A 12,760-nucleotide genomic window follows, 5' to 3' on the forward strand; every position below is an offset into this window, starting at 1 on the left:
CTCCTCCCCTCCCCCAAGAAAGAAAATTATTTTTGAGCAGTGATCTCTCTAAATGGGAAAGGCAGACAACCTGCTTCTATGACTCAGTGATTCTCATAAGATCCTGAGTTGTTAAAAATCCCCTTTCCTTTATCATCTTACTTCCTGGAGAAGAAGTGCCAAATGTGCTGAACCTTAAATTGTTGATGAATACAAACATTTCATTGGGCGAGTACCTAAAACCAGGGGTACTGTGGGAGCTGGCAGCCAATGAGCAATGCAAATGTGTCTTTGTAAACCCAAGTAACGGGTGTGCAGCTTTGCTGCCAGCTCACCCCCATTTAGTCACTTGGCTCATATGTACAAAACAAAGACTAAACTGCTTCATTGAGCCTGCCTCATTCTGTCATCATACAACATATGCACCACCCATCATCCCTGTCTGCCTCCATGACCAACTAGCAAAGCAATCTCTCAGGCGAAAAACTGTAGGCCAATTTAGAAAAATTGCACTTTTTCTATTTGTTCATGGGATGTGGGTATTGCTGGTAAGGCCAGCATTTATTCCCATTCCTAATTGCCCTTGAGAAGGTGCTGGTGAACTTCCTGCTTGAAACACTGCAGTACATGTGAACAGGTAATTAGATGTTTTTTGTAGCAGTTTGAAACAACTGAGTGGCTTGCTAGGCAATTTTAGAAGGCAGTTAAGAGTCAGCTATAATGCTGAGAGTCTGGACTGAGTAAGGTCAGCATATTTCCTTCCCTAAAGGACATTAATGAACCAGATGGGTTTTTAACAACAATTGAGTAACTACCATAGTCACCATTACTGATTTTTTATTCCAGATTTTATTTAATTAACTGAATTTAAATTCCCCAGCTGTCTGCAACTCATGTCTCTGAATCATTCGTAATCCAGAGGCCTGGACAAATCCAATAGCATAACCAATATGCTACCGTCGGTCCAAAAGGAAGTCAAACAGGTTTCTGGAAACTGCAGACACATGCTCCCCAATATCCCACTAACCATCATTCTGTATTTATGTCGGCCCACTCAGGAATTCGTTCTGCTCCACTCTGACTGCAGTGAATCTGCTCTTACTGCCCAAGCCAGTAACTTGATCTACAGGTCCATGACGCAGTGTGAAAAGATATAACTTCTCCCACCTTACCTAGGTATGAATGCAAAACTCTGCATAGTGCATAAGTGCTTCATGTTGGCCCTATCACGTGCTGCAAACTACATTTATCTGTATTAAATGGCATCTGCTAGATGTAGACCCATTTTCCCCATTGAATCTAGATATGCCAATAATGTATTTTTCTCATCTCTTGGGCATCAGATGAAGGGTCACTGACCTGAAACGTTAACTCTGCTTCTCTCTCCACAGATGCTGTCCGACCTGCTGAGTATTTCCAGCATTTCTTGTTTTTATTTCAGATTTCCAGCAACTGCAGTATTTTGCTTTTATTTTAGGGATTAAAGGTAGTTATTTGGATTGACAAATAGTGTTCCACAAGGATTAGTGAGGTGACCATTGTTGTTCACTACTTACATAAATGATTTGAACTCGGGAAGCGAAAGTACAATTTCAAAATTTGCAGATGACACCAAGTTGAGGGGGCAGAAAGGGACTGTGACAAAGTGCAAGACGACATCAATAAACTTGCAGAATGGGCATGTAATTGGCAAATGAACTCCAGTATAGATAATGGTGGGGCAATACATGTTTGTAGGAAGAATAAGGAAGCTACATACCTCTTGGAAGTTACGTATTTAAATGGGTTAAAGGAACAGAGGGATCTGGGCAGACAAATACACAGATCACTAAAATAGTAACACAGATTAATAAGGCAATTAAAAAAAATTGAAGCACTGGAGACCATTTTTAGAGGGATAGAATTGAAAAGCATTGAAGTTAGGTTAAATTTGTATAGAACCTTGTTTGACCATACTTGGAGTACTGTGAAAAAAGGATTAAGAGGCACTCGAGAAGGTGCAAACAGATTTACTAGATTAATACCAGAACTAAGAGCTTATAGCCACCAGAAAGAGAAGACAGAGGGGTGATCTGATTGAGGTCTTCAAGATAATGGAAGGGTTTGATAGGGTAGATGTAGAGATGATGCTTCCAATTGTCAGCAAAACTAGAACTAGGGACTATAAATATAATGTGACTAAAATTCGACAGGAAATTCAGGAGAAATTTATTTATCCAGAGAGTGGTTAGAATGTGGAACTTACTACCATGGGGAGTAGTTGAAGCAAACAGCATAGATGCCGCAGACGTTAGATAAGCACGAGGGAGAAATGAATAGAAGGATACATTGATACAGTTAGATAATGAAGAGGGAAGGGAGAGGCTTAAATGGAGCATAAACACCCACATGGACTGTTGGGCCGAATGGCCCGTTTCTGTGCTGTAAATACATTGCAATACCGAAAGATGGGCCGGGTCTCTGTTCAAAAAAAAGGAAGGCTGTTTCAACAACCTTCATTTCTTTTCCTATCAAACAAGAAGTCCAAAATATGAGTCACGTTAATGACCTCATCCTAGCATATACAGCACACAACATGCATACTGACAAAAATATTGCAATCTATGCGCATTTCTAAATATGATCGTTGTTAAGAAAATTTCAGGGTTTTATCCTTAAACTTGGGAAGGAATTTTTAAAAAAAAACTTATTTACCATGGAAGAAAGTCTGGAAATGTAATCAGTGGAAAAGTGGTTAAACACTGATTTAAAGCTCCCTGTATCATTGCCGAATCCCCCGTCATAAGATTCGGGCGGGGGGGGGGGGGGGGGGGGTTTACCATTGACTAGAAACTTAACTGAACAGACGGTGGCATAGTGGTAATGTCACTGAACTATTAATCCAAAGGCCCAGGTTACTGCAGCTGGTGGAATATAAATTCAACTGTAATGGTGCCATGAAACTATCAATTGTCACAAAAAAACCCCACTAATGCCCTTTAGAACAAAGAACAAAGAACAGTACAGCACAGGAACAGGCCATTCGGCCCTCCAAGCCTGCACCGATCTTGATGCCTGCCTAAACTAAAACCTTCTGCACTTCCGGGGTCCGTATCCCTCTATTCCCATCCTATTCATGTATTTGGCAAGATGCCTCTTAAACGTCTCTATGGTACCTGCTTCCACCACCTCCCCCGGCAACAATTTCCAGGCACTCACCACCCTCTGTGTAAAGAACTTGCCTCGCACATCCCCTCTAAACTTTGCCCCTCTCACCTTAAACCTATGACCTCTAGTAACTAACTCTTCCACCCTGGGAAAAAGCTTCTGACTATCCACTCTGTCCATGCCGCTTATAACTTTGTAAACCTCTGTCATGTCGCCTCTCCACCTCCGTCGTTCCAGTGAAAACAATCCGAGTTTATCCAACCTCTCCTCAGCGCTAATGCCCTCCAGACCAGGCAACATCCTGGTAAACCTCTTCTAGCAAAGGTTCCTGATCCCTGCGGAACACTACTAGTCACATCCCTCCATTCAGAAAAGCACCCTTCTACACTTACCCTCTGTCTTCGATGACAGAGCTAGTTCTGTATCCATCTTGCCAGCTCACCTCTGATCCCGTGTGACTTCACCTTTGATCCCGTGTGACTTCACCTTTTGTACCAGTCTGCCATGAGGGACCTTGTCAAAGGTTTTACTAAAGTCCATATAGATAACATCCACTGCCCTTCCTTCATCAATCATCTTTGTCACTTCCTCAAAAAACTCAATCAAATTAGCGAGACACGACCTCCCCTTCACAAAACCATGCTGCCTCTTGCTAATAAGTTTGTTTGTTTCCAAATGGGAGAAAATCCTGTCCCGAAGAATCCTCTCTAATAATTTCCCTACCACTGATGTAAGGCTCACCGGCCTATAATTTCCTGGATCATCCTTGCTACCCTTCTTAAACAAAGAAACAACATTGGCTATTCTCCAGTCCTCTGGGACTTCACCTGTAGCCAATGAGGATGCAAAGATTTCTGTCAAGGCCCCAGCAATTTCTTTCCTTGCCACCCTTAGTATTCTGGGGTAGATCCCATCAGGCCCTGGGGACATATCTACCTTAATGCTTTGCAAGACACCCAACACCTCCTCCTTTTTGATAATGAGAAGGAAATCTGCTGCCCTCACCTGGTCTGGCCCACAGCAATGTAGCTGACTTTTAGCTGCCTTCTGAAATGGCCTAGCAAGCCACTCAGTTGTCAAGGGCAGTTAGGGTTGGCAACAAATGCTGGCCTTGCCAGCAATGCCCACATCCCATGAAAGATTAATTAAAAAAAACATTTACTGTGACAACAGCAGCAGGTCAGAGCTTGGAAATTCTGTACCCACCTCCTGCCTCCCCAAATTCCACCCACCATCTACAAAGCAGAAGTCAGGAATGCGATGGAATACTCCCCACTCACCTAGAAGATTGCAGCTCCAACTGCACAAAGCAGCCCTTTTGAATGTTTGAGGTGGTGAATACGGTATCATTCACTCCCTCCACCAGAGGAGTCGTGGCTGCAATGTGAGCCATCTACAAGATGCATTGCAACAATTTACCAAGGCTCCTTCGACAGCATGTTCCAAATCAATGACCTCTGCCACGTAGAAGGACAAGGGCAGCAGGAGCATGGGAACACCACTACCTGCAAGTTCTTCTCCATGTCATGTACCATGCAAAACTGTCAAACAGTTCAAATGGAAATAGGAACTATATTGCCATTCATTCATCGTCGCAGGGTCAAAATCCTAGAACTCCCTCCCCAACAGCACTGTGGGTTTACCTACACCCTAGACTGCAGCAGATTAAGGCTCATCACCTTCTCAAGGGCAATTAAGTACGGACAATAAATGCTGGCCTTGCTCATGACACCCACATTCCATGATTTTTAGTTTTACATTTGGCTTAGATCTGCGTAAGATTTGTGCTTCAGAAATCTAGTGACAATTGAGCACTTTTTAAAAGCACCTGACAGACATTTAGGTTTATCTGTCTTTTGAAGAAGTTATGCAACAATGACTGTTTCTCCATATACACCCTTTGCCCAGTGTCATCTTTGCCAACAATCATTTGCACTGTGTGAAGGATTTTGATAAGTTTCTATGTGACAAAACACTAAATACAAAATTTCGATTTTTATCCTTGTTGGAATACAACTGGTTAGATTCAATTTTTTTTTAACAAAAAATTGTCAAACTGTTCAAATGGAAATTGGATCTAAACAATACAGCAGGGTTAATCAAAAGGGCACCTTATTCAATAGTCAAACAAGTTTAATTTATTTGCATACCCCTCAAGTATCCATTTTCAATGGGTTAGAATGACTTGAACCAAACTTATCTGGACAGCTGCCTAAATTTAAAATGAAAATCTAATCTAAACCTGAACCCAAGATGCCCCAATCAAGTAATATCAAGTTTAACAAATCAGACTCTGTTTAGGCTAGTCCATCCCTTTAAAAGAAACCATTGCACACATGCAGAGGAAACGGTTATTTTTCTACTCATGCAAGACACCACATCCCCTGGGTTGATATAAACTTTCTCACCAGTGACTAGCAGGTGTGGCAAGTGAAAAGGGAATAATGCCAACATGAACGATTATCTTGTCATTATCACATTGCTGCTTGTGGGACTTGTGTGTGCAAATTAGCTGGCATGTTTCCAGCATTACAACAGTGACCACACCACTTTTACTGGCTGTAAAATGCTTTGGTGCGTCCTGAGATTATGAAAGGCACTATACAAATAAAAGTCTGTCTTTTGTCCTAAACATAATTATTTTTAACAACGTACCTAATAACAGATAAATCAATATTCAATCACTTTCTCTGACTGTGCATTGAATGGTGGTGGCAGTAAGTGAAGCCATTTGATCCCTGGAGATTGCCCTAGTTGTACAGTTTCGAACTCTGTCAAGGCGTTCTTTGCTTACCTGAGACTTGAACAGAATATTTGGAAATCAGGAGAAAAATCGTAACACCATGACATTCCTTGGTTGATTTAGTATTCCAGTACCAATAGCATACTTCAGGTTATGGGTGGGAAAATGAGAAATCACACTTCAGTCAATATCCTGTAATATTATGTCAAGTTATCTCAAACTGCTCCCACTACCAGAAACAGGTCTGCAAACACAAGCATTTTGCTCAATGTTCTATTTATCAAACCCCAGTCATCATACTTTTTACAGATGCAAAGCAGCCTGAAACAAGTATATTCCAATTTACAAAGTTCTATGACCAATGAAACTGTAACCTAAACAAATGTTTATTTAACTATTAGACTTTGTGGCCTTACAATTTAGCAGGATACATTGCTGTAATTCCTATAATTTTGTGTAATGCTTAAAGAAGAGGGTCTATATAAGCTGATCAGCAGGAGCCACCTACTGCAATCCCATTTACCTGCCCTTTTCCTATCCTTTCACAGTCTCATCGTCAAACACAATATAGCGCTTTGGGACGCCCTGAAGTTGTGAAAGGCCCCATATAAACGCAAGTCCTTCATTGCATCAAGTACAGATGAGAACCTGGTCTTTGTTACCTCCCACTGTGGACTGTGTTACTGTCTCGATTTCTCCTCTTCTGCATCTCTCTCTGTCCTCGTCTGCTTACATCTCTCTCCTTTCAATTAATGGACAGTGGTGGATGGCATGGCATAGAAAGGAGACACTGAAAGCTGCAAGCCATATTTTCAGTTGAGGCTGCGTGTAAATATAGCTTTCAGCTGCTCCCTTCCCAATCCTTCTCTCATCATGTGTGCTCCCACTAGGCTACTTTCCAATCACCCAGTACATCCCATCACAAACCCCATCTTTTTCTCTTTGAACTAGCTGCATTGGTCCTGCGTCCTCCCTTTTTCCCTACTCCATTGTCGCTTACTTCACCCAAGCCTTCCACCTACAAGTCCCACTCCAACTTACTGCCATGTGTCAAGGATGAGATTTGTTTCCTTCCTTTTTGTCTCCACACATTTCCGAGGTTATTTACTCTTGAATTTCAACTTGTTTAAAAAAAAATCAAGTCAGACTGAGCAAAGTCTGTCAACCTCACTCAAGGGCATTTAAGAAACAACTGGATGCTTCAATGAAGTGTCTTCAAGGTCTTTCTAAATGGAAAAATTGATGGGCTGAATGGCATTCCTAATCTGCAATTATCTTGCTTGATCTGGCAGTCCTTGTCCCCCTCACCCTTTACACCTCATCTGTGCTGTCTCAATTTAGATTTACACTTTCTAATTCTCAACAAAAATAATTACAAAATTCAAGTCTTTTTTTGAAAAATGAACTAAAACTACAAGGATTGACTCTGTTTAATATGTTTTTTGAAGTCAACAGAACTCAAAGGTTACAACAGATGTGTCAGTGATCATTTTCATATTCTCACACACAGCCTCAAAAAAGTCAATATAAATTTTACCTGAAGCCCGTCTTTTAGCTTTGCTACAAATAATTTTAAAAAGGATTAGAAACTGCAAGAAGCTAAAAAAAAGCATTCCATCAGTACAGTTAATTGAACGGTACTAAAGCAACCTGTGAAAGTAGACCCACAGCACAAACCCACACTATGCGATCTAAGTTCGGCTAACAGTGTCAGTGCTCTGAGCAAAAAATAATAATTCCATGCTTTTGGGAGAGACCCTTCCTAAATAAAGGTCAATATGTACATAGCAAGGTCTAATGGTTTAACATTTCAACCAAAAACTGCATCTCAGACATTATAGCACTCCCTCAGTACTGAATTCAGGTGTCTAGAAACCATAACCTTCTAACAAGGTCTGATACTATCACAACAACCAGGTACATACAACATACAGGCCCAGATTTAGTTGCCAAAACAACAATTTCATGCACACACTGTTGTTAATGCGCAAATTATCCAGCAACTTTGGGTGAGGAAGGAATAACCCATGAATTATGAATCGCCATAGATTTGCACTGCTCCATCATGAACCTTAATCCATGTGGGTTTCATGAAAATGCGGCATTTGCGTATTAACTGCCAATTCAACTCACCAAAAGTTAGGGGTGGAAATTAACACAAGTACCGTTTAAATGATGAGGTTTATGTTCCTGTAATGTCATTCAATCTATCCGGCCCAGAAAGGGAACAATTTAACTTCTGGAGTCCCATTCCTACAGGTCGCAAATTGTTGTTAGAGATACTTAAAATTTCAAATGTTTCAATCTTTTCTTACTTTTCCTTTCTTTTTCTTTAAATCCAATCTGTCCTCTTTATTTATCTTTCAGTACCTGATTTAACTCAAATCTACCCCATTTCATTCTCCATTGTGCATATGTTTTTTTCAGAATGCTTATATCTCATTGCTATTGGAGATAAGACTGTTAGTTGTCCGCCTAGGTCGCAGATATTAATTATTAACTCACACTTCCAGGGCAAAACATTTTCCAGCTGAAGGGGGAGGGAAAAAGTCTAACTGTGCATTCCACAAGATGCCCCAGGTCCAGCAAATTCTGGACCATACTTTTGGGATCAGTGTCAGAACAAGTGCATAATGGCAAACCACAATGTTCTATATTCTACTCAAGGTACAAAACAACAGAGCAGTTTAAAGAAAAATGTGACCCATGAATTTTCTGCACTTGTTTTTATTCAGTTATAATTTATTTTAAAAATAAATCATTAATTTAAGTCTCAGAAACAACCTGAACCAATACATTTTTCTTCCACTGTAATAGAGACACCCCAAGCATGCATTATTGCAATCCTTTAACGTTGGCTGCCAAGACATGCACACATGCAGCCTGAGTGCTGCACCTGCTAATTTTCATTCCCCTCCTTGGCAAAGTACCTGGTGTCTCTTTGTAATCTTACCCCTTCCCCCTACCTTGATGCTGCAGCCAAAGCAGACTCCCCGTGCAGGAAATCATTCAGCACAAACCCTCAGTACATTGCTCTGAGGGATAATACTAACTCACTCCATCACACTTTGCATGTATAATTTCAGAGTTTCTAAAAAAGGTACCCTTCCTCATGGGAAACAAAATTAAAGTGGCTGCAATATATAGAAAAGATGCTAAGCACATTATTCAAACAGAAAAACTTCTTGCCACCTCCCCAACTTCAATGTTCGTATGCTGCCCTTCTCCACCCCCACAAGAAACACACCAACCTCCTTGAAAGTTAAATGAAATATTTTTACTCGAATTGTTATACTTATTGCTAATCACAGATCCCTCTTCATCTCTTCAAGGTGCAGACACTTGAAAGTATGAAGAAGCCTTCTGGTACTTTACCCTCCTTTGATGCATGAGGCCTCAGCTGTTAGTGCCAACATGCTATTCAGTCATGGAGGGCATCACAGCCAAGCATGATCCTTCTTTGTCAGATGCTCTGCACATACATTTTTCAGCAGCAATCACTGGGCAGCAAAATAAAGTTTTGTCACACTACGTTTTTAGCAGGCCAGAGTTGCTGCTTTTTACGTCTTTCCAGGTCACCAGGTCAACCGCATGCCATGAGGAATGGACAGTTCCAGAGCTTGTCCGCACCAATTTAGTGCACAGCTTTTAACTATCCAGCATATATAGCGACATGCACAAAGTTTAAAAAAAAAGTGCTCCTTTTGCGGCCATTTTATTTCATTGACAGCTGTCTTGGGAAATAAAACACAGCAGGCATAATTTACTTTGTTACATGCTTTAAGTTTTGTATGTGTAGTACTGGGAAACACAGACTATACCATGAGTGAGTGAAAGGAAATCTGAGGCTTAGTCTGATGAGTCTCGCAGTTCAGAATTTGATATCCATGATGGTTTTCAAGACATTTGTCAACGAGCCGAAATAAAATGCGTACAGCAATGGATATTCTAAGGTGACAGTGCAGCAGCTTTACTGGATCAGACTATTAAGGCACTTTCACCCTAGGACATTGGTATACTGCAGGTTGAGAGTGCCAAGCAGCTGGTTCTGTATTGCTGTCTAGCCAGCAGAGAAACAAATCTGTGCATTGACATCTGACAGTATCATGGGCAAACATTAAAAATATTACAAACAAAGTTTAAAAGTTCCTATGAGAAGAGACTCAGGATAATTTTCAATGACTGAATGGCCTTTTATATCAAAATGCATCAGAACTGTACATGGTAAATGGATCCAATGTGATCTTACTGCATATTCATCCAGAATAACAAATTGCTGGGTAAACAGGAGTTCAGGTGAACAAGTTGCATTGTAATTGCGTGCATCCTTCAACTGATCCTTACAACCTTGCATGATCATTTTTGACAGCTTTTTTGTAAGATGTCTTTCATAAGATTATCTAAAATATTGAGAATCAGTTTGGTCACTTTCAATTATGGCATAAAAACAGTGCTGGAAATACTCAGTATGTCTGGCAGCATCGGTGGAGAGAGAAGTAGAGTTACCGTTTCAAGTCTGTGAACTTTCATTAGTTCGGAGTTCTGCTGAAAGGTCACAGACCTGAAACGTTAACTCTGCTTCTCTCCCCATAGATGCTGTCAGACTTGCTACGTATTTCCAACACTTTGTTTTTATTTCAGATTTCCAGCAGCCATAGTATTTTGCTTTTATTCAAATATGGCATCTCTGATGTCAGTATGCAAAATTAATGCCAGCAAAAGCTGCCTTGCAGCTCCTCTACACACCTGCCCACAAAATGAAAAAAGCTCCAGCAAACCTATTATCCCCACAGGCACTCGCAAGCCCACCAGTGGACCCAGGCTGCAGATACGCTCACGCTCCAAACCCTCGCTCACTTTCACTGCCTCATTTGAGCCCTCCTCTGCCATGCTGCTCAGACTTTACTTTTCACAACATACCTACATTGCTTTCACTTGCTACAATTACATTTCCTTCCATGCACGCCACCCATCATTATTATTTCCCTCACTTACTCTCCTTCCATCTGTTAGATCCCAGCTCAGTCATCCCCTCCCCCAATATCCTCACTCCTCCAGAACTCCCCTCATGGCTACCACATTGTTTACCATTCCATTTCCGTCACTTTTTCCTCGCCTCTCCCTCTCCTACAGCCTCACTCCTCCCACTTCCTTCCACCCCTCCCCCTCCTCTCCACATATCTTCTCCTCGTGCACCTCCCTTTCCCATCCCTTCTCCCACTCACACGCTTCCTTCAGTAAAACCCTCCTGCACATGTATCCAGCGGCGCCTCTCCCTCCGCCAGCTCCCAAACTCCGAGACAAACGTGCGCTCCCTGAGCCCTCACAGCTCCACGCATCCCCCCCCACTCCACTCCCCACTCCCCTCCTCCCGCGCTAAACACTGAGCTCCCCTTCCCTCGGCCCAACACGCAGTGACCGCATTAGCTCCGAGTTAGGGCCCCGCCACCCGATTACTTACCATGCTGAGCTCCAACTCTGCCGGCCGCTTCACTCTACTCCCATTAAACTTCAAGCTGGAGTTTCGATTCCATCGCTGCCTCCCCCCACCGGATGTGACGCAATCGAACCACCAGCAGGCCGAAGGAGGGCGGTTTTAAATTCGACGGTGGCCGCGCAGGGACTGAACATACCGGATCGCGAAACACTGGTCACTTCAAAATCAACACAGAACGATCCAGAAACAAAAGGCATTAGTGCCGAAAATGCTGGAACTACTCAGCAGGTCAGGCAGCATCTGTGGGGAGAGAAACAGAGGGTTAACGTTTCAGGTCAATAACCTTTCATCAGAACTAGGAAAAGTTAGAAATGTAGTTTTTAAGTAAGTGAAATGAGAGAGAGTGGAAGCAAAAGGGAAGGTCTGTGATAGGGTGAAAGACGTTAAATTGAGTCATTATGGCACAGGAGGACGACATTTGGGCTCTCTAGAGAAATCCAGTCAGCCCCATTGCCCCACTCTATCCCTGTAGCTCAGCAGGTTTATTTCCTTCAAATACCCATCCAATTTCCTTCTGAAATCATCATTGTGTCAGCTTCTACCTCCGCCCCCTCCCTCCCTCCCTCTCACTCTCTCACTCACTCCCTCCCTCTCACTCCCTCCCTCATAGACAGCGAGTTCCATGACTAAAGACTTGGTAATGCAGAGCCAAACAATGACCTTTCGAGGAGGCATGAGTGGCAGAAACATGCAAAGAATGGGGGAAGAGATTATGGTCTGAAATTGTTAAACTCAGTGAGTCCAGAAGGCTGTAAAGTGCCTAATTGAAAGATGATTGGCTGTTCCCTGAGCTTGCATTGAGCTTCAATGGGACACTGCACTGAATATTTACAGCATTTTCTGTTTTAAGTTCAGATTTTCAGCATCTTGAGTAACAAAAGGAAGCCTTTCAGCTCATTGTTTCTATGCTGGCTCTTTGGTAGAACAATGTAATTGGTCCCACTCCCCTGCTCTTTCTCAACAGCCCTGTAAATATTTTCCCCTATCCAATTTACTTTTGAAAGTTACTATTGAATCTGTGTTTTAAAAAAAGTTTCCTCACATCACCTTTGGTTCTTTTGCCAATCACTTAAAATGTGTGTCCTTTGGTACTGATATCTTCACTCTTCTCTTCTCATCCCATTAGCTCTCATGGCATGTTGCATCATCTTCCGCATCCATCTACAAACTTAACCTATCACCAAACATATGCCACCACTCCTTGCTTTCTGGAAGGACTGTTCCCTTCATCAGATCATTGCTCATTCCCATTCAACCACAGCAGATGCAACATCCGTTCAGTCATACAACAATAACTTGCACTTATAAAGTGCCTTTAATGTGGTAAAATGTCCCAAAACATTTCACAAGAGCGTTATCAAACAAAATTTGACACTGAACCACATAATGAGTTA

At 41.9% G+C, this 12,760-nt stretch overlaps 1 protein-coding gene across 4 annotated transcripts in view; it reads right to left on the reverse strand.

The window, feature by feature from the left end:
- The window catches only part of setx (senataxin), a 76,540-nt gene extending 65,123 nt beyond the window's left edge, over nucleotides 1-11,417 (reverse strand). For all 4 annotated transcript variants that reach the window (XM_068012329.1, XM_068012330.1, XM_068012332.1 and 1 more), the window contains exon 1: nucleotides 11,331-11,417. The gene's annotated coding sequence lies outside the window, so the exon portion shown is untranslated. The remainder of the gene's footprint in view (nucleotides 1-11,330) is intronic.
- Nucleotides 11,418-12,760: the final 1,343 nt, after the last annotated feature.

Source organism: Heterodontus francisci, chromosome 32 (genome assembly GCF_036365525.1).
Source record: "Heterodontus francisci isolate sHetFra1 chromosome 32, sHetFra1.hap1, whole genome shotgun sequence".
Lineage (NCBI taxonomy): Eukaryota > Metazoa > Chordata > Chondrichthyes > Heterodontiformes > Heterodontidae > Heterodontus > Heterodontus francisci.